This window comes from Salmo trutta, chromosome 12 (genome assembly GCF_901001165.1).
Source record: "Salmo trutta chromosome 12, fSalTru1.1, whole genome shotgun sequence".
Taxonomy (NCBI): Eukaryota; Metazoa; Chordata; class Actinopteri; order Salmoniformes; family Salmonidae; genus Salmo; species Salmo trutta.
Genome location: NC_042968.1, coordinates 31151992 through 31173310, shown reverse-complemented (window position 1 = coordinate 31173310; position 21319 = coordinate 31151992).

The window sequence follows — 21319 nt, the reverse complement described above, 5'->3', positions numbered from 1 at the left end:
GAGAGGGGACACTTGTTTTTTGGCTATTTGATGATTTGTTGTTTTAATTTATCTTTGTTTGTGTTTCAGCCTGTCCTCTTGAGGTACTCCACCCTACCTAGGTCCTGGAGAAGGGAAAAGGTAGATCTTCCCATGGGTGTACATTCCCACGTAGATAACCCATTCTTTTATACACTAGGTTAGCCGGGCGGGTGTCACCCTTGTATTTTCTTGGAACCAGGTAGGACAGTGGGTTAGGGTTTAGAGTGTGTTAAGAAGGATTAGGTGTGTAGAAGAGGAGGAACCTTTTGTTTATTTTCATTAATTGGACCCCGATCCCAAACATTCCCTTCTCTTACCTTCCCTGGTTGTTGTTGTTTTTTTGTTGTTTTCTTACTGATTCTTTATGGGTGTTTTATATTGTTTATTTAATTACTTTACCAAACATCCCCTGAGGGCTAACATTGAGTTCTGGTTGTGGTCTGGTTATTTTTGCTCATTACACCCCACATTTCTTCCCCTTTCATCTGGTTTACCTTGTGTGTTTAGGCCCAGGCATTTACGTCTCCTCCTCAGACCAGCTACACCCGAGGGGAGAACGTAATAGTAAGGGTTGTAACTTACCTCTGGGCAGGTGCCTAGGAGCCTTGCACTGGGTGCAAACTGAGCAGGAGGAAACATAAACCCTCACGTCCTTAGCCAAAGTGGGCCACCAGTACTTCCCAGTCAGCCAGCGCACTGTCTGACTGATGCCCGGATGACCAGAGGAGGGTGACGTGTGGGTCCAATAGATCAACTGGTCACGGACAGCAGACGGAACGTACAGACGCCAAACGGGACACTGGAGGGGAGCAGGCTCTGTACGCAACGCCTGCTCAATGTCCGCGTCCATCTCCCACATTACCGGCGCTACCAGGCAGGAGGCCGGGAGTATGGGAGTCTGATCCATGGGCCGCTCCTCTGTGTCATACAGCCGGGACAATGCGCCTGCCTTCATATTCTGGGAACCGGGTCTGTAGGAAAGGGTAAACACAAAACGGGTAAAGAACATGGCCCACCTTGCTTGACGAGGATTCAGTCTCCTCGCTGCCCGGATGTACTCCAGGTTGCGGTGGTCAGTCCAGATGAGAAAAGTGTGTTTAGCCCCCTCAAGCCAATGTCTCCACCCCTTCAAAGCCTTAACCACAGCCAACAGCTCCCGGTCACCCACATCATAGTTCCGCTCCGCCGGGCTGAGCTTCTTCGAGAAGAAAACACAGTGGCGGAGCTTCGGTGGCGTACCCGAGCTCTGAGAGAGCACGGCTCCTATCCCAACCACGGACGCGTCCACCTCCACTATGAACGCCAAAGAGGGATCCGGATGGGCCAGCACGGGAGCCGAGGTAAACAGAGCTCTTAGGTGCCCAAAAGCCCTGTCTGCCTCAACCGACCACTGCAGACGTACAGGACCCCCCTTCAGCAGTGAGGTAATGGGAGCCGCCACCTGGCCAAAGCGCCGGATAAATCTCCGGTAGTAATTGGCAAACCCTAAAAACCGCTGCACCTCCTTTACCGTGGTGGGAGTCGGCCAATTACACATGGCTGAAATGCGGTCACTCTCCATCTCCACCCCGATGTGGAAATGTGATAACCTAGGAAGGAGACGGCCTGCTGGAAGAACAGGCATTTTTCAGCCTTGACGTACAGGTCATGCTCCAACAGTCGTCCAAGTACCCTGCACACCAAGGACACATGCTCGGCGCGTGTAGCGGAGTATATCAGAATGTCATCGATATACACTACTACACACTGCCCGTGCAGGTCCCTGAAAATCTAATCTACAAAGGATTGGAAGACTGATGGAGCATTCATCAACCTGTACGGCATGACGAGGTACTCATAATGCCCTGAGGTGGTACTAAACGCCGTCTTCCACTCGTCTCCCTCCCAGATACGCACCAGGTTGTACACGCTCCTGAGATCCAGTTTAGTGAAGAAGCGCGCCCCGTGCATTGATTCAATCGCCATGGCGATGAGAGGTAGCGGGTTACTGTACCTCACCCTGATTTGATTGAGGCCTTGATAGTCAATGCATGGGCGCAGACCTCCCTCCTTCTTCTTCACAAAATAGAAACCCGAGGAGGTGGGTGAAGTGGAGGACCGAATGTACCCCTGACGCAGGGATTCAGAGACATGTGTCTCCATAGCCGCCGTCTCCGCTTGCGACAGGGGATACACGTGACTCCTGGGAAGTGCAGCATCTACCAGGAGATTTATCGCACAATCCCCGCGTCGATGGGGTGGTAATTGAGTCGCATTCTTTTTACAGAAGGCGAGAGCCAAATCGGCATATTCTGGGGGGATGGGCACGGTGGAGACCTGGTCTGGACTTTCCACTGTGGTAGCACCAACGGAAACCCCTACACACCTCCCCAAGCACTCTCGCGACCACCCCGTGAGAGCCCTCTGTTGCCATGAAATGGTGGGGTCATGATAAGCTAACCAGGGAAGGCCTAGCACCACGGGAAACGTAGGAGAGTCAATGAGGAAGAGACTGATTTTCTCCTCGTGACCCCCCTGCATCACCAGGTGGGTTCCCTGATTAGCCCGGACCCTAATGGTCGACTGTCCAGAGCGTGTACCGGGAAAGGTCTAACCACAGGAATAATGGGGATCCCTAAACTAAGGGCGAACGCTCTGTCGATGAATCGACGAGCGCCTTATGCTGGGAATGCGGGGAAAACTCAGGAAAACAAACAGGTACAAACAGGTGGACAACAGAGGACTCTGGATGAGAGTGGTGCAGACTCACCTAGGGCAAAAACCAAAACGTGCACACCTTGGGGTCCCCAGGACAGAGTTTGGGAAATGCTGTGAAATGCTGAGCCATACTGAATGCATTTACACAGGCATACCAATTCTGATATTTTTTTCCGCTAATTGGTCTTTATCATGTCAGATCTTTTTCAGAACTGATCTGATTGGTCAAAAGACCAATTAGTGAAAAAAAAATCTGAATTGGGTTGCTTGTGTAAATGCAGCCATAGTCCTTTATCCGGCTTCGGTCACTGGCAATGGTGAGCTGGGGAAGCTGAGACCCTTTGTGCTTATGGCGATGGTCCTGTCTGCAGTGAACGGCCAGCTAGATAAGACTGCTAAAAGTGGTGTAGGGCTTCTTAACCACCAACTGTTTGGTCCTTTTGCAGAAGATTTGCTGGTACTGCGCGTCTCCTGGAAAGACGTGGTTGTGGTCTTAGCATTTTACACTTTTTGTGGAAGGGACATAGGGTAACACCTTTGTTGGTAAAGGTATCAACGGAATGGGACCGGCTAGCCTATTGTTTAGGGACAATGAGGGGACGTTGGGAGCTGCTTTTAAGACGAAAGATCAGTTAACAAAGTGAATGGGCTGGGGGGCTAAAGAAGGTGTGAAAAGTCTTAGGAAGGCAATTCTTACACAGTACGAACTGTTGTGTATGGGAGATTGAGGAGAAATGTTACCTCAATCGCTCTCATAAAAAACAATACATTTACTGTTTAAACACAACCCTGCACAACCAAAAACGCTTCCTCATCTCAAAGTACTGTATGTAAACCTCCCCAGCCCATTGACTTTGACAGATCATTCTTGTCAATAGTAGCCCTTTGCAGGGGAATGTTATAGACATATCTTTGCATTGTGTTTTGAGAATCTGCAGAGGTGGTTGTGTCATTACTGTTGTAGGCTTGTTTTTATCTATTTCGGTGTCCCTTGCTGGTTTCTGTCCCACAATCTTCTTGTGCTGCATAACCGCAAGGCATAACCGCACTCATGCCTGTGTACCCAAAATGCCCCCATTTTGAGGTATTTTTCAGCAAGGCATCGTGGAATGACTCCAGACAATCTGAATTTAACAGAAATAAAAGGTAAAAAGAGAAGAGGGGTAGACTAAATTGATGACATGGTCTGGAAGGTACTCAGGCTACCTCTAACTGTCACGTCCTGATCTGTTTCACCTGTCTTTGTGATTGTCTCCACCCACCTCCAGGTGTCACCTGTTTTCCCCATTAGTCCCTGGGTATTGATTCCGGTGTTCCCTGTTTGTCTGTTGCCAGTTCGTCTTGTCAAGTTAACCAGTGTGTTTTTCTGTGCTCCTGCTTTTTCTTATCTCTCTCTTTTGCTAGTCCTCCCGGTTTTGACCCTTGCCTGCCTTGACTCTGAACCCGCCTACCTGACCATACTGTCTGCCCTGACCTCGAGCCTGCCTGCCACTCTGTACCTCCTGGACTCTGACCTTGTTTATGATCTTTTGCCTGTCCACGACTATTCTCTTGCCTGCCCCTTGGATTATAATACTTATCAGAGACTCAAACCATCTGCCTCCCGTGTCTGCATCTGGGTCTCACCCTGTGCCCTTATACTATCCACCTGAATCCCCCTAATTCAAACCATATAAACACTACCCAATTCATTTTATACCATACAGTACTTACTGTAAATTGAACTACCTTAGCTGTTAGCTTGTAAATATTTTGGCCCACTTAACTTCACCTTGTGCAGAGCTAGGGGTTGGAAGTCCATGTTGGAATCAGATTCTGTACCACCTACAACAAAATACACAACAATACGCTATTTAACCACCCCACTAATAGCGTTGATTAGACTGGCTAGCTAAGCACACCTAACATGGACATTTCAATATTTTCGGCTTGCTGTTAGCTAACTAGAGTCATTAAATTGGAAGCAAGATTTCTAGCCAGCCGAGACTGGCTGAGAACCAACTAACCAACCAACCATAGACGATATATACACATTCATTATTGTTACCAACACACAAACAGAGAGTGACTTAGCTATATCGGCAATTCTATTTTAAGTAACTGAGTGTTTTCCAGACAAGGGTGGAATAGATGGTTATCAAATTGAGACTCTTATTTGGTAACATTAGCTAGTTTACGTTAGCTAACGCCAGTCAAAGATAGAACAAGCATGTTTACTCTGCTGAAGGTAGCTAGCAGTGACTACCAGGGCATAGGTAAAATTGATTGATAGTGTATATACCGAAAGGTAGCTATATGATTTAGCTGATGGCTTTTCAGGCCTGTAACGTTAGCTAGCTAACTTATCCAGCTAGGCTAGCATTTTCGCGCTTGTTTGTAATTAGTACAGAACACCTCATAAACATGGTGACAAACGTTATTGAAAATGTAATGTTTTCAAAAACATCTTGCCTAGAGAAGTTCTGAGATCACTGTGTGTTGGTCGTTCGAAGTAAACATTGCCATTATTCAGGTTTGTGGGCACGCCCCCTCTACCTAGCAGGCGGTATCAGACTTTGTGGTTCACTATGAGCAGACAAATACACAGGGAGTCAACACTTCCCGATTCTACCAGTGAAATTAAAATGTGCTAGTTCTAGCTTGGGGTTTGGATAATTGTGATGTTCATGATAAAAACGTAGTGTTGTTAATATAGAAACGACTATATGCCGTGGGAAAGCCAGGGTGAGATTCCCCTTTAACAAACTGTAGCATAGCCTACCTGTGTTTCATTTCAATCAAAGCACATATTTCTGGCAGATCACTCAAGAGTGACTTCGAAATTGGATGTCTATCCATGTCCTGCGGAAGTCTGGAAATTACATGAATACCGGCCACTAGGGGCAACAGTGAGAGCTACTACCATAAAGTGGGCTTGGTTTTTGCTAGGGCGTTGTGGACGGGGTGGTGGATGGGCGTAATCTCATGACATTCCAAGTGGTGGACACACTTGGGGGGTTTTAACCAAATCCCAAACCTTAAGAATTAACCTTCTAAATTTGACGTTGGGAGCAACTTCGAAATTTGAAGTTTGGAGAAATGTAGATAAATGTCTTATTTTGCAGTGAGACTGTGAGGGTGGGGTTGAGTTTTGGCCACATGAGAGAAAAATGTCACCATTCGCACAATTATCCTAAAAAAGAAATGAAGGTGGTGTTTTTGTTGTACAGTAACATTACACTATGCTATTATATTGGGTTCTGTTATGTAGAATACTACCATTATGTGATCTTGCGGACATTGAATCAGCTTCGGTCTAACTTGATTAAACAAACACCATTCACCAGAGTCTCCTGTTCTCTACGAGTAGATCAGAAACCGTGCGTAAAGTAGAGAATCCCGCATATGCAAAGAAGCTTCGGGACCTTTAGCTTTTGGGAAGAGGGGTCCAGAAAAGTTGGATCTGCAGGCACTCAGAAGAAAAAAATATATTCAGCAAACTTAAAATATGAAGGCAACCAGTTGCAATATACTGTAATTTCTAGTTTGCTCAACATTAAGCATATTTGCTGAACCAGCAAACATTCTCAAGTTGATTTGTACGTTCCCTCAATTAGAATTTTATGGTGAGTGGGTATACAATTTAACTTGAGAATGTTTGTTGGTCAAGGATCTTCTGTTATAACTTTATTGCAAACCTTAACCCTTAGCTTAACCAGTCGAAATTAATGCGGAAACTTAACCGTCAAAATTTTACGTTTATCCACCCCCCCACCCCCCCAGCGGACAAATGTTGAATACGGACCTTGTTGAACTAGAAACCTATTGCAGTTGGTTGCCTTGATATTTTAAGTATAATCACCTTCAATGCTTGGCAACTCGTAGAATTACGTTGATTAAGCAATTGGGTACCGTAAATTCCGGACTATAAGCCGCAACTTTTTTCCCAGGCTTTGAACCTCGTGGCTTAAACAATGATGCGGCTAATATATGGATTTTTCCTGCTTTCTATTTTTTTTTCTCCAAAAAAACACATTCTGTGACGTGCTCAGTTTTTTGCCGGCATGAAGCTTTCATTAGACCAATGAAATTGCCGAACGGGTTAAGGTCAAACTACTTTTTAGTTTACTGTTTAGATTAAATCGAGTGCTCTCAAACTTCCCATCATTCTGATTACGGTAGTCATTTTGTCACCCTCATCATGGCAAAGACACAGAGAAATGCATATGATGCAGCTTTCAAGTTGAAGGCGATTGATCTGGCTGTTGGAAAAGGAAATAGAGCTGCTCCAACATCTCTCTTTCAGTCGATTGCTCTCTCTGTCCCTCCATCCATCCCCCTTAGGGAGGAGAAGAATACCACATTTTTCTAGCATAGTTTCTCTGCTGTCCAGTATTTGGTGACCTGAAGCCTTGTTAATGTCTAGGCTTTAGCTCAGTGGGCTAATGCGGTAATGGGTATTGAGTGACAGATATGATCAAACATAGACGAGCAGCAGCGAACTCCACCTGCTCTAGTTTAATAGAAAGGCCAAGATCAAACTGATGAAATCACAATGAAATCACACATCAAATTACAGGGCTACACTGAAACTTGAAGATACGGGCGTGTGTGCCTGTGTGTGTGTGAGAGTGTGTGGATGTGTGTGTGTGGAGTGTGTGTGTGGATGTGTGTTGAGTTTGTGTGTGGTGTGTACGTATGGTATGTGTGTGTGGGTCTGAGGGGTGATCTTTGAGATGGAAATGTCCAGCTGGCCGGCCGTCTGCTGCCTGACCTCTGAGCTCAAGGTCAACAGCCAGGTCTCCAACCACTGACCAACACACACACACACACACACACACACACACACACACACACACACACACACACACACACACACACACACACACACACACACACACACACACACACACACACTAACTATTAATGAACTAAGTAATGTATAGATTAATTCATACTTCAACTTAACCAGACCCATAACCTCAATCAATTACTATATAACACGTGTGTATATGTATGTGTGTGTGTATGCTTGTGCGTGCATCCATTCGTGCGTGTGTTCGTACAACTGTGTGTGTGTGTGTTTCTCTCTCTCTCTGTGTGTGCTTGTGTGTGTCAGAGAGGGAGTCTTAGGGAAATGATTGTTATTGATTTCTGTCCTGTAGAGGGTGAGATGGCACCAGATGGGGCATTTAGCTGAGAGAGGCTCTGAGAGGAAAACATTTTGCTTCAAAATGAGTCAGAATCACTACAGACGCTAACTACAGGCCCTCAACACTCACCGACCCTGCCTCCACTCTCCTCCCTCTCTCCTAGCCTCCTCTCTGTCCCCCTCTCTCCTACCTTTCTATGCCTTCTCCTTCTGTCCCCCCTCTCTCTCTTCCCCTCCTCTCTCTCTTCCCCCCCCTCTCTCCCCCCCTCTCTGTCCCCTTCTCTCTTACCCTCCGCTCTCTCTCTGTCCCCCCTCTCTCTCTCCCCCCCTCTCCCCCCCCCCTCTCTGTCCCCTTCTCTCTTACCCTCCGCTCTCTCTGTCCCCCCTCTCTCTCTTCCCCCCTCTCCCCCCCTCTCTCTGTCCCCCCTCTCTCTCTTCCCCCCTCTCCCCCCCTCTCTCTGTCCCTCCTCTCTCTGTCCATCCTTTATCCTACCTTTCTACAGTGTGTTCTTTTATTTTCTCCTCTCTCCCCCAGCTCTTTCCTCTCCTCTGTCAGTACGGCTTTTTATCACTGGTATCAACACTGGTATCAACACTGACTCTCAGCACTGGTATCAACACTGACTCTCAACACTGGTATCAACACTGACTCTCAGCACTGGTATCAACACTGACTCTCAACACTGGTATCAACACTGACTATCAACACTGGCTCTCAATACTGACTATCAACACTGACTCTCAATACTGACTATCAACAGTGGCTATCAACACTGGCTCTCAATACTGACTATCAACACTGACTCTCAACACTGGTATCAACACTGACTCTCAACACTGGCTCTCAATACTGACTATCAACACTGGCTCTCAATACTGACTATCAACACTGACTCTCAATACTGACTATCAACACTGACTCTCAATACTGACTATCAACACTGACTCTCAACACTGACTCTCAACACTGGCTATCAACACTGACTCTCAATACTGACTATCAACACTGACTCTCAACACTGGCTATCAACACTGACTCTCAACACTGACTCTCAACACTGACTATTTTAAATGATATATATTTTTTTTAATTTCACATTTATTTAACCAGGTAGGCAAGTTGAGAACAAGTTCTCATTTGCAACTGCGACCTGGCAGTTGTAAATAAAGCAAAGCAGTGCGACACAAACAACAACACAGAGTTACACATGGAATAAACAAGCGTACAGTCAATAACACAATAGAAAAAAAAGAAAGTCTACATACAGTGTGTGCAAATGGCGTGAGGTGGTAAGGCAATAAATAGGCCATAGCAGCACAGTAATTACAATTTAGCAGATTAACACTGGAGTGATAGATGAGCAGATGATGATGTGCAAGTAGAAATACTGGTGGGCAAAAGAGCAGAAAATAAAATAAAAACAATATGGGGATGAGGTAGGTAGATTGGGTGGGTTATTTACAGATGGACTATGTACAGCTGCAGCGATCGGTTAGCTGCTCAGATAGCTGATGTTTAAAGTTAGTGAGGGAAATGTAAGTCTCCAGCTTCAGAGATTTTTGTCATTCGTTCCAATCATTGGCAGCAGAGACCTGGAAGGAAAGACGGCCAAAGTAGGTGTTGGCTTTGGGGATGACCAGTGAGATATACCTGCTGGAGCGCGTGCTACGGGTGGGTGTTGTAATCGTGACCAGTGAGCTGAGATAAGGCAGAGCTTTACCTAGCATAGACTTATAGATGACCTGGAGCCAGTGGGTCTGGCGACGAATATGTAGCGAGGGCCAGCCGACTAGAGCATACAGGTCGCAGTGGTGGGTGGTATAAGGGGCTTTGGTGACACAACAGATGGCACTGTGATAGACTGCATCCAATTTGTTGAGTAGAGTGTTGGAGGCTATTTTGTAAATGACATCGCCGAAGTCGAGGATCGGTAGGATAGTCAGTTTTATGAGGGTATGTTTGGCGGTGTGAGTGAAGGAGGCTTTGTTGCGAAATAGGAAGCCGATTCTAGATTTAATTTTGGATTGGAGATGTTTAATATGAGTCTGGAAGGAGAGTTTACAGTCTAGTCAGACACCTAGGTATTTGTAGTATTCTAAGTCAGAACCATCCAGAGTAGTGATGCTAGGCAGGCAGGTGCGAGCAGCGAACAGTTGAAAAGCATGCATTTGGTTTTACTAGCGTTTAAGAGCAGTTGGAGGCCACAGAAGGAGGGTTGTATGGCATTGAAGCCTGTTTGGAGGTTAGTTAACACAGTGTCCAAAAAAGGGCCAGATGTATACAGAATGTTGTCGTCTGCGTAGAGGTGGATCAGGGAATCACCCGCAGCAAGAGCGACATAGTTGATATATACAGACAAAAGAGTTGGCCCGAGAATTTAACCCTGTGACACCCCCATAGAGACTGCCAGAGGTCCGGACAACAGGCCCTCCGATTTGACACACTGAACTCTGTCTGAGAAGTAGTTGGTGAACCAGGCGAGGCAGTCATTTGAGAAACCAAGGCTGTTGAGTCTGCCGATAAGAATACGTTGATTGACAGAGTCGAAAGCCTTGGCCAGGTCGATGAAGACGGCTGCTCAATACTGTCTTTTATCGATGGTGGTTATGATATTGTTTAGTACTTTGAGCGTGGTTGAGGTGCACCCATGACCAGCTTGGAAACCGGATTGCACAGCGGAGAAGGTACGGTGGGATTCGAAATGGTGATCTGTTTATTAACTTTGCTTTCGAAGACTTTAGAAAGGCAGGGCAGGATGGATATAGGTCTGTAACTGTTTGGGTCTAGAGTGTCTCCCCATTTGAAGAGGGGGATGATCACGGCAGCTTTCCAATCTTTAGGGATCTTGGACGATACGAAAGAGAGGTTGAACAGACTGGTAATAGGGGTTGCAACAATGGCGGTGGATAATTTTAGAAAGCGAGGGTCCAGATTGTCTAGCCCAGCTGATTTGTACGGGTCCAGGTTTTTCAGCTCTTTCAGAACATCTGCTATCTGGATTTTGGTGAAGGAGAAGCTGGGGAGGCTTGGGAAAGTAGCTGCGGGGGGTGCAGAGCTGTTGGCGGGGTTGGGGTAGCCAGGAGGATGCTTATTGAAATTCTTGGTTATCGGGGATTTATCGGTGGTGACAGTATTACCTAGCCTCAGTGCAGTGGGCAGCTGGGAGGAGGTGCTCTTATTCTCCATGGACTTTAGAGTGTCCCAAAACTTTTTGGAGTTAGAGCTACAGGATGCAAATTTCTGTTTGATAAAGCTTGCCTTTGCTTTCCTGACTGACTGCGTGTATTGGTTCCTGACTTCCCTGAAAAGTTTCATATTGCGGGGACTATTTGATGCTAGTGCAGTCTGCCACAGGATGTTTTTGTGCTGGTCGAGGGCAGTCAGGTCTGGAGTGAACCAAGGGCTATATCTGTTCTTAGTTCTACATTTTTTGAAAGGGGCATGCTTATTTAAGATGGTGAGGAAATTACTTTTAAAGAACGACCAGGCATCCTCGACTGACGGGATGAGGTCAATATCCTTCCAGGATACCCGGACCAGGTCGATTAGAAAGGCCTGTTCGCTGAAGTGTTTTAGGGAGCGTTTGACAGTGATGAGGGGTGGTCGTTTGACTGCGGACCCATAGCGGATGCAGGCAATGAGGCAGTGATCGCTGAGATCCTGGTTGAAAACAGCAGAGGTGTATTTGGAGGGCCAGTTGGTCAGGATAATATCTATGAGGGTGCCCATGTTTACGGATTTAGGGTTGTACCTGGTGGGTTCCTTGATAAGTTGTGTGAGATTGAGGGCATCTAGCTTAGATTGTAGGACTGCCGGGGTGTTAAGCATATCCCAGTTTAGGTCACCTAACAGAACGAACTCTGAAGATAGATGGGGGGCAATCAATTCACATATGGTGTCCAGGGCACAGCTGGGAGCTGAGGGGGGGGGGGGGTCTATAACAGGCGGCAACAGTGGGAGACTTATGTCCTGGAAAGATTCATTTTTAAATTTAGAAGCTCGAACTGTTTGGGCATAGACCTGGAAAGTATGACAGAGCTTTGCAGGCTATCTCTGCAGTAGATTGCAGCTCCTCCCCCTTTGGAATATCTATCTTGACGAAAATGTTGTAGTTGGGGATGGAAATCTCAGAATATTTGGTGGCCTTCCTTAGCCAGGATTCAGACACGGCAAGGACATCAGGGTTGGCGGAGTGTGCTAAAGCAGTGAGTAAAACAAACTTAGGGAGGAGGCTTCTGATGTTAACATGCATGAAACCGAGGCTTTTTCGGTTGCAGAAGTCAACAAATGAGAGTGCTTGGGGACACGCAGGGCCTGGGTTGGGAGAGCTAGCTAAGGCAACAACGGGTAAAACAACAACAGCTAATCAGCTAAGATAACAACAACAGGTAAAATGTCGATGAATGGCAAAGAGGGACGGTTAATTACACACAGGGCCTGAGTTGGGCCCGACAGATAAAGAAAAAAGAAACAAAATGGAGTACCGTGATTAATGAACAGTCCAGCAGGCATCAGCTATGTAGCCAAGTGATCATAGGGTCCAGTGAACAGCAATAGATGGAACAGGGAAGCCGCGGGGAAGTCGTTACTATGCTAGTACGCGGGAGACACAGCGTTTAAAGTTAGCAGGCCGGGGTAGGTAGAAGCGTCATCTCCGATGTCCGGCAAAGGCCGGTTGAGCCCACAGCGGCTGGACTTATGTCGGCGGACCAGTGGTGGTGGTATGGCACGGCGCCGTGTCGACAAAGGGTCCAGACCAGAGGGCGAAAGAGGTAATTGTAGTTGTAGTAATTTCGTTTGCTAGCCGGGAGATGCGCCTGGCTCGTGGCTAACTGGTGCTTGCTTCAGCGCAGGGGATTTAGCCACTATAGCCACTCGGTAGCAGCGATGATCCGATGCACAGGTCCAGAGCTTACGGCAAGGATCCGGTGGAGTGGTGGATTCTAGCCGTGTTGAGGGTAGAGTCCGGGAAGGCATCGGCCGAGTAGCTGGGTGATCACAGAGTAGGCCAGGAGGTGGGCCTGGCTCAGGGCTAGCTTTGGGGCAGGGTCACTCAGTGGCAGCTACCTAGCTGTGATGATTAGGAGTAATGGTTTATGATTAGGAGTAATGGTCCAGGGTTTACGGCAGGAATCTGGTGTTGTAGTGGAGAAAACAGTCAGATGCTGTCAAGTATTATCCAGGCAAAAAAAAAACGTCTGGTGTCTGTGCAGAAGGAAAGGCCGCTAGCAGTGGCTAACAATGGTTAAATAGCTAGTAGCTAATTAGCTAGTTAGCTTCTGATGACTAGCTTCTGATGGAGGTTCTGGCTATAAGGTCTAAAAAATTGCCGACAGCCCACTTGGAGTTTGCCAAAAGGCACCTAAAGGACTCTCAGACCATGAGAAACAAGATTCTCTGGTCTGATGAAACCAAAATTGAACTCTTTGGCCTGAATGCCAAGCGTCACGTCTGGAGGAAACCCTGCATCATCCCTACGGTGAAGCATGGTGGTGGCAGAATCATGCTGTGGGGATGTTTTTCAGCGGTAGGGACTGGGAGACTAGTCAGGATTGAGGCAAAAATGAACAGAGTAAAGTACAGAGAGATCCTTGTTGATCTCAGACTGAGGCGAAGGTTCACCTTCCAACAGGACAATGACCCTAAGCACACAGCAAAGACAACGCAGCAGTGGCTTCGGGACCAGTCTTTGAATGTCCTTGAGTGGCCCAGCCAGAGCCCGGACTTGAACCCGATCGAAAATCTCTGGAGAGACCTGAAAATACCTGTGCAGCGATGCTCCCCATCCATCCTGACAGAGCTTGAGAGGATCTGCAGAGAAGGACGGGAGAAACTCCCCAAATACCGGTGTGCCAAGCTTGAGCGTCATACCAAAGAACTCTCAAGGCTGTAATTGGTGCTGAAGGTGCTTCAACAAAGTACTGAGTAAAGGGTCTGAATAGTTATGTAAATGTGATATTTCAATTTTGTATTTTTTTAAATACATTTGCAAAAAATTTAAAAAACATGTTTTTGATTTGTTGTTATGGGGTATTGTGTGTAGATCGATGAGGGAAAAAAACTATATAATACATTTTAGAATAAGGCTGTAACGTAACAAAATGTAGAAAAAGTCAAGGGGTCTGAATACCTTCCAAATGCACTGTATATCAGTATATGTCAGTATAGTACTCTTGCACCCCTTCTCTCCTGAACTGCAGATATTCACACTACAGCAACAATTCAATAAAGATTAACTCAGCATATTGCTGTGGATATGAGATACACGCACGCACGCACGCAAGCACACACACACACACACACACACACACACACACACACACACACACACACACACACACACACACACACACACACACACACACACACACACACATACACACACACACACACACACACACACACACACACACCTCCGTATATTGCTGTAGATATGAGTTACATGCACACATGCCTGGCAATCTGGTAGGCCTGAAGCTAAAATGACACAGAATCGATTTGATCTCCACATCATCTCAGTAATGATGAAAGTATGTTAAATTGAATCACAGTTCATTTTATCTTTGGGGGTTAAAATATTTAATTTAATGAATAGACCTATGCGCTAGGACCTCCTCTGCTTATCTGATCTAAAATCAGACTCTCAGAAAGATCTGATGTAAGATATGAGACTGTACAGTGTGGTCAGTTAGTAACCATTGTATTCTATTGTATTCTATTCTTTGATTTTGGAGCAGTTGTTATTTGTCACTGAGTAATACGGAGTAATACTGTGTAATACTGTGTAATACTGTGTAATACCGAGTAATACTGTGTAATAAATACTGTGTAATACCGAGTAATACTGTGTAATACTGAGTAATACTGAGTAAATAGTGTATAAATAGTGTGTAAATAATGTGTAAATACTGCAATGCAGTACTGTCCGTCTCTGTCTGTCTCTCTGTCTGTGTCTCTGTCTGTCTCTGTCTGTGTCTTTTTGTCTGTGTCTCTCTGTGTCTCTCTCTGTGTCTCTGTTGTGTTTCTGTGGTTGAATAAAAGGCTGTTTCACCTATGTTAGTTGTGTGTGAGTGTGTGTGAGTGTATCGGTGTCTGTGTGTGTATCGGTGTGTGTGTGTGATTAACCATACTGTTGCTAGCATGAAGCAGCCGTTCCCTCAGTCTGAATTAAAGGTTTTCTTTCTGTCACAGAGCGCTTCCTTTGTTTCCATGATTTTGTCAAAACCCTGGAGAATATAGAGGAGGAGGAGAGAGGGGAAGGAAAGAGAGGGGTAGGAGGGAGAGGGGAAGGAAAGAGAGGGGGAGGAAGAAAAAGGGGGAGAAAAATCAATGAGTCCCCCTCCGACCACCACAGCACAGCGTCTGGCTGGCAACTACCATAGAGACAGTAGGAGAAAACACGGAACAGAACACACAGAGGACAGAGAAGGAGGGAGAGATAGATGGAGAGAGAGATGGAGCGAGAGAGAGAGAGAGAAAGAGAGAGAGAGAGGGATAAAGAGAGAGAGAGATAGAAAGAGAAGAATAAGGAAACAAGATACATGTTGTGCTGTCTTTCCCCCTGAAGGACCAGAGATCTCTTTACCTCATTGTTAGTAGAAGAAGAGGTGTGTGTGTGTGTGTGTGTGTGTGTGTGTGTGTGTGTGTGTGTGTGTGTGTGTGTGAGAGAGAGAGTGTGTGTGTGTGTGTGTGTATGTGTGTGTGTGTGTGTGTGTGTGTGTGTGTGTGTTTGTGTGTGTGTGTGTGTGTGTGTGTGTGTGTGTGTGTGTGTGAGAGAGAGTGTGTGTATGCACTGTATAACACGTACGGGGTGGTTATTACATTGCATTCTGAAAATCACCCTTTGATGAATTGTTAATTGGAAGTCCATCCAGGTAAACGGGACATCGGGAGATGACTTCAAAACCAGCCACTAGGGGGAGCGGTGAGCGCTATTACCATTAAGTTGGCTTGGGGTTTGAGCATTGTGGACAGGGATGGCAGATGGGCGTAAGCTGCAAGCTCTGGCTCCGAGGGTCGCTTGTTCAATCCCACTTTTTTAGTTTTTTAGTTTTTTAACCCTATCCTAAACATTAACCCTTAACAATGCTTTTTCATTCTTTTGTAAAACTTCAGCCAGTAGTTTTGAAAGTGGTGCTCACGTGACAATTCTGTAGTACGTCATCCATTTAGTGTGATATGTTACAAATTTTGCAATTAGTGTAATATGTTACTAATCCAATATGTTATGAATTTGTTGTGCTTAATAAGATCCTGGACTGCATCTTTAACCATTCGGAATGAATGTCTAAACTTTCGAAATGTGATGTTTATGGACAAACGTCGGATTCTGCAGTGAGACTTTGAGAGCTTGTTGCAAAAAAAAAGAAGTAGGATTTTGCACACACACACACACACACACACACACACACACACACACACACACACACACACACACACACACACACACACACACACACTTTCAGAGTGTGCACATCTTCAAAGGAGCTCTTGAAAGAGGTAAAAGGACAGGATGTACAGAATGTGAGTGTGTGAAGAGGCTTTCAAAGAAATACAAAAACAAGATAAGAGGAGGATGATGATAATATGAGGAGGAGGAGGAGGAGGAGGAGGAGGGGGAGAAGAGGAGGATGATGATAATATGAGGAGGAGGAGGAGGAGGAGGAGGAGGAGGAGGGGGAGAAGAGGAGGATGATGATAATATGAGGAGGAGGAGGAGGAGGAGGAGGAGGGGGAGAAGAGGAGGATGATGATAATATGAGGAGGAGGAGGAGGAGGAGGAGGAGGAGGAGGAGGGGGAGAAGAGGAGGATGATGATAATATGAGCAGGAGGAGGAGGAGGAGGAGGGGGAGAAGAGAAGGATGATGATAATATGAGGAGGAGGAGGAGGAGGAGGAGGGGGAGAAGAGGAGGATGATGATAATATGAGGAGGAGGAGGAGGAGGAGGAGGAGGGGGAGAAGAGGAGGATGATGATAATATGAGGAGGAGGAGGAGGAGGAGGAGGAGGAGGGGGAGAAGAAGGAAGAGAAAGAAATGGATGTGGTGCTTATATGTATTTTGGCTCCCAAGGACCAGATAGGAGTTTGTGTAAGTGTTCTAATTACAAAAAGACCCCAGAAACTCAAGCAAAGCGTCAGGAAAGGCTATTTCAGTGAAGCTGAAGCACAGGGACGGAATATTGTCTACAAGGCTGTCTACGCAAGCGGAAACACAGATACACGCACACGCGCGTGCGCACACACACACACACACACTTTGCAGTACCCTATCTCTCTTCTGTAGCCAAACTCTGTTATTACATCACAGTAATAAATCTAGATTTCTCTCATTGATCATGAAAGGACCTTCTGCAAATAACATTTCTAATTTAAAAGCTAATGCACAAAAAGCTTAAAAATCAATTTTTATCCCACTAAAGATGGGCTGTATTGCGAGAAAGCAGGCAAAAATCAAAGGCAATATATACATTTTCCAGAGGAATCATTACTTTGTGGTACTCTGTTCTACAGAACTGAGTTGGGCAGGACATAAAACATATAGTTTTGGGGTGGATTGGGATGAGACGGTGTAAAAGTTGAGATGTATGTTATGTTAGGACTATTAGATTTATCATAGTGCTGCCATTAGAGACAGGGCTGATGGGAAAAAGAGCATCACCTTAAAGAGATTAGAGGTGGATGGACACATTATGGAGTGATGTCATACCGTACCTCCCCAAAACTATTAGTAACAACCCTACTGTACACACGCAAGGGGTTTATTCTAAAACAGACAGAAATATGGACAGACGGAAGGACAGACGCTAGACAAATGGACAGACAGGTATGCAGGCAGATAGAAAGATGGACAGACAAGGGGTGCACTTGGGACAGCATAAGCCCATTACTGAGAGTGAGGTAATCTCCCAAAAACTATTACTGAGAACCCTTTCACACACGACTGTCTTAGGTCATCCTCAAAAGAGATTAGGGGTGTATTCAGGTACACTGCCAAATGTCTTGTTAGACAATTCCCTGTGACTTGACCTAGTTCAAAAGTATGCGTGTGTGTGTGTGTCTGTGTGTGTGTGTGTGTGTGCATTTTAGTGTGTCTACTGTACTGTACTGTATGTGTGTGTGGTGCCATTTAGTTTTCAACCAGGTCACCTGTGGTACGAGTCAGTATTCGACGTCCATCCGTGTCTGAGGGCGTCGGGAGATTACGTTGAAACCGGCCACTAGGGGCAACAGTGAGCGCTATTACCTTCAAGTTGGTTTTGCTAGAGCATTGTGGACGGAGATGGCGGATGGGCGTAAGCATCTGCCTCTGATTCCATCTGCCTCTGATTCCATCTGCCTCTGATTCCATCTGCCTCTGATTCCATCTGCCTCTGATTCCAAGAGTTCGAATCCAGCGACAGAAAGTTATTTCTGAGATTTGTGTTTTAAGCCTGTCCCAAACCTTAACCATTTGGAGTTAATGCCTAACCTTAAGATTTCAGCGTTAATGCTTAAACGTAACCCTAACCTTACAATTTGGAGTTAATGCCTAAACTTAACATTAAACACTTTGAAATTTGACGTTTGCAACAACTTCAAAATTTGATGTTTGAGAAACATGGATGAACGTCTAATTCTGACGTGAGACTGTGAGAGCTAGTTGTTAGTTTTACAGAGGGGAACAAATCCCGAGTAGTCCACCCTTCTCTCCTCCTCTCCCCTCCTTTTTCTCTCCCCCTCTCTCCATTAGAGATGATCCTATTTCTACCAACCCAGAGATTCCTGCTAACCTCTCAGGTCCCATAATACAATAACCCTCACAGGGGTGGCCAGACAGGAGGGCCCCATCCTAACCCCTAGACACTTCTTCCTTAGCCCCTAGCCCCTATCACCTTAGGAACTTCTACCCTAGCCCCTAACCCTGACTGTAAACAACAAATTCAATGGATTGTAAAATAACACAAGACGGTGCGGGGAGAGGAGAGAGAGAGTGTGTATGTGTGTGTGAGAGAAAGATAGAGAGAGGGAAAGACAGAGAGATATATCTCCCAATAAATTGGATATCCTGCCCTCTCTAATTCGCTTCAGACCCTAACATGGGTGGAGAAAAGTAGAGGGGGATTTGAGAGATGGAGGTGGAAAAGGGAAGAACATTCCACACAGTTAGAAGAGGTGAGGACAGGACAGGACAGGACAGGACAGGACAGGACAGGACAGGACAGGACAGGACAGGACAGGACAGGACAGGAGAGAAGAGGAGAGAAGAGGAGAGGCGAAGACAGGACAGGAGCGAAGGGGAGAGGAGAGAATGGACGATGAGAGGACACGAGATGAGAGGAGAAAAGAGGCGAGGAAGGGAGAGGAGAGAAGATGAGAGGAGAGGAGAGAAGGAGAGTCTCTCCCACCAGCACAGATCAATAAATCAATAGGAAATGTTGGTTGGCTAGAAAATGGAGAGAGAAACCAGTGATGGATGGAGAGAAGAGAGAGGGGGAGGGTGGAGAAAGAGGAGAAGGAGAGGGATGAAGAGAGGAGAGCAGAATGAAGAGAGAGTGCAGGGATAGGAGAAAGGGTAAACAATCTAAGGGAGAGGGGAGAAATCTGTGTGTGGGCTGGTGAAACATATGTGTGTAAAGTATACAGATCTCCAGTTAGAATGTAACCCTTGGTGAATGACTGACTGTCTAACAGTGTGACATAGAGTAAGTTAAGTGTGTGTGTGTGTTTCCTTATCTGGCATAGAAAAGGAGATTTGGCCCATCTCCAATGCGGTACAGTATGTCTAATCTTTGTGCCTGACAGACTTACACATCGCTAAAGTGGACCTTTAAATCTTCTTCTCATGAACCCTTTAACTGTTATGGGCATGTGTGTATGTGTGTCTGTGTGTGTCTTTGTGTCTCTGTGTGTGTGGACGTGTTTAACTATTCTTGTGGGGTCCAGAAGAATAGTAAACAAACAAAAATTTGACAAACTGGGGACATTTTGTTAGTCCCCACGAGGTCAAATGCTATTTCTAGGGGGTTTAGAGGTTAGAATTAGTGTTAGGGTTATAATTACATTAAGAGTTAGGAGCTAGGGTTAGGTTTAGGGTTAAGGTTAGGGTTAGGATAAGAGTACGGGTAAGGTTTAGGGTTAGGTGTTAGGGAAAATAGGATTTTGAATGGGACTGAATTGTGTGTAACCACGAGGTTAATTATACAAGACTGTGTGTATGTGTGTGTGTGTGTATGTGTGTGTGTGTGTGTGTGTGTGTGTGTGTGTGTGTGTGAGAGAGAGAGAGAGTGGGTTGTATGTGTGTGTGTGTGTGTGTGTGTGTGTGAGAGAGAGAAAGAGAGAGAGAGAGAGTGGGTTGTATGTGTGTGTGTGTGTGTGTGAGAGAGAGAGAAAGAGAGAGAGAGAGAGAGAGAGAGTGGGTTGTATGTGTGTGTGTGTGTGTGTGAGAGAGAGAAAAAGAGAGAGAGAGAGAGAGAGTGGGTTGTATGTGTGTGTCTGTGTGTGTGAGAGAGAGAAAGAGAGAGAGAGAGAGTGGGTTGTATGTGTGTGTGTGTGTGTGTGTGTGAGAGAGAGAGAAAGAGAGAGAGAGAGAGAGAGAGAGTGGGTTGTATGTGTGTGTGTGTGTGTGTGTGAGAGAGAGAAAGAGAGAGAGAGAGAGAGAGTGGGTTGTATGTGTGTGTCTGTGTGTGTGAGAGAGAGAAAGAGAGAGAGAGAGAGAGAGAGTGGGTTGTATGTGTGTCACACCCTGACCTTGGAGATCCTTTTATGTCTCTATTTTGGTTGGTCAGGGCGTGAGTTGGGGTGGGCATTCTATGTCCTTTTTTCTATGTTTGGTATTTCTTTGTTTCGGCCGGGTATGGCTCTCAATCAGGGACAGCTGTATATCGTTGTTGCTGATTTGGAGCCATACTTAGGCAGCCTGTTTTCCTTTGGGTTTTGTGGGTGGTTATTTTCTGTTTAGTGTTTTGCACCTGACGGGACTGTTCGGTTGTTCTTTTGTTTGCTTGTCGCATTAGTGTTCAGTTTTAACATTAAAATGACGAACACTTACCACGCTGCATTTTGGTCTGATTTCTCTTCCCCTTCATCCGAGGACGACGAAGACCGTTACAGTGTGTGTGTGTGTGTGTGTAAAGTAAAGTGCCTGCTTATTGATCAGGATGCTGTAGATGATGAAAGTATCAGTCAGAGAGAAGAATGAGCCCAGAGGATGTGACTTAATATACATTAATATGGTGAGATAATGACATGATCAAATATTTAGGACAATATTAGCAGACTGGTACAGAGGTCAGGCTGAGAGTGTCTTAGGTGTGTGTGTGGTTGTGTGTGTGTGTGGTTGTGTCACTAACCCTAACTCACAAGCCTCTCTTTTACTGGCCCCTAGAGTTACAACACAGCGTGCATGGTAAAAATACACACACCACTCACCCCACACACTTCACACACACCCTGTCTCTCACACAGACAAAAACACACCTTCAGGAACTG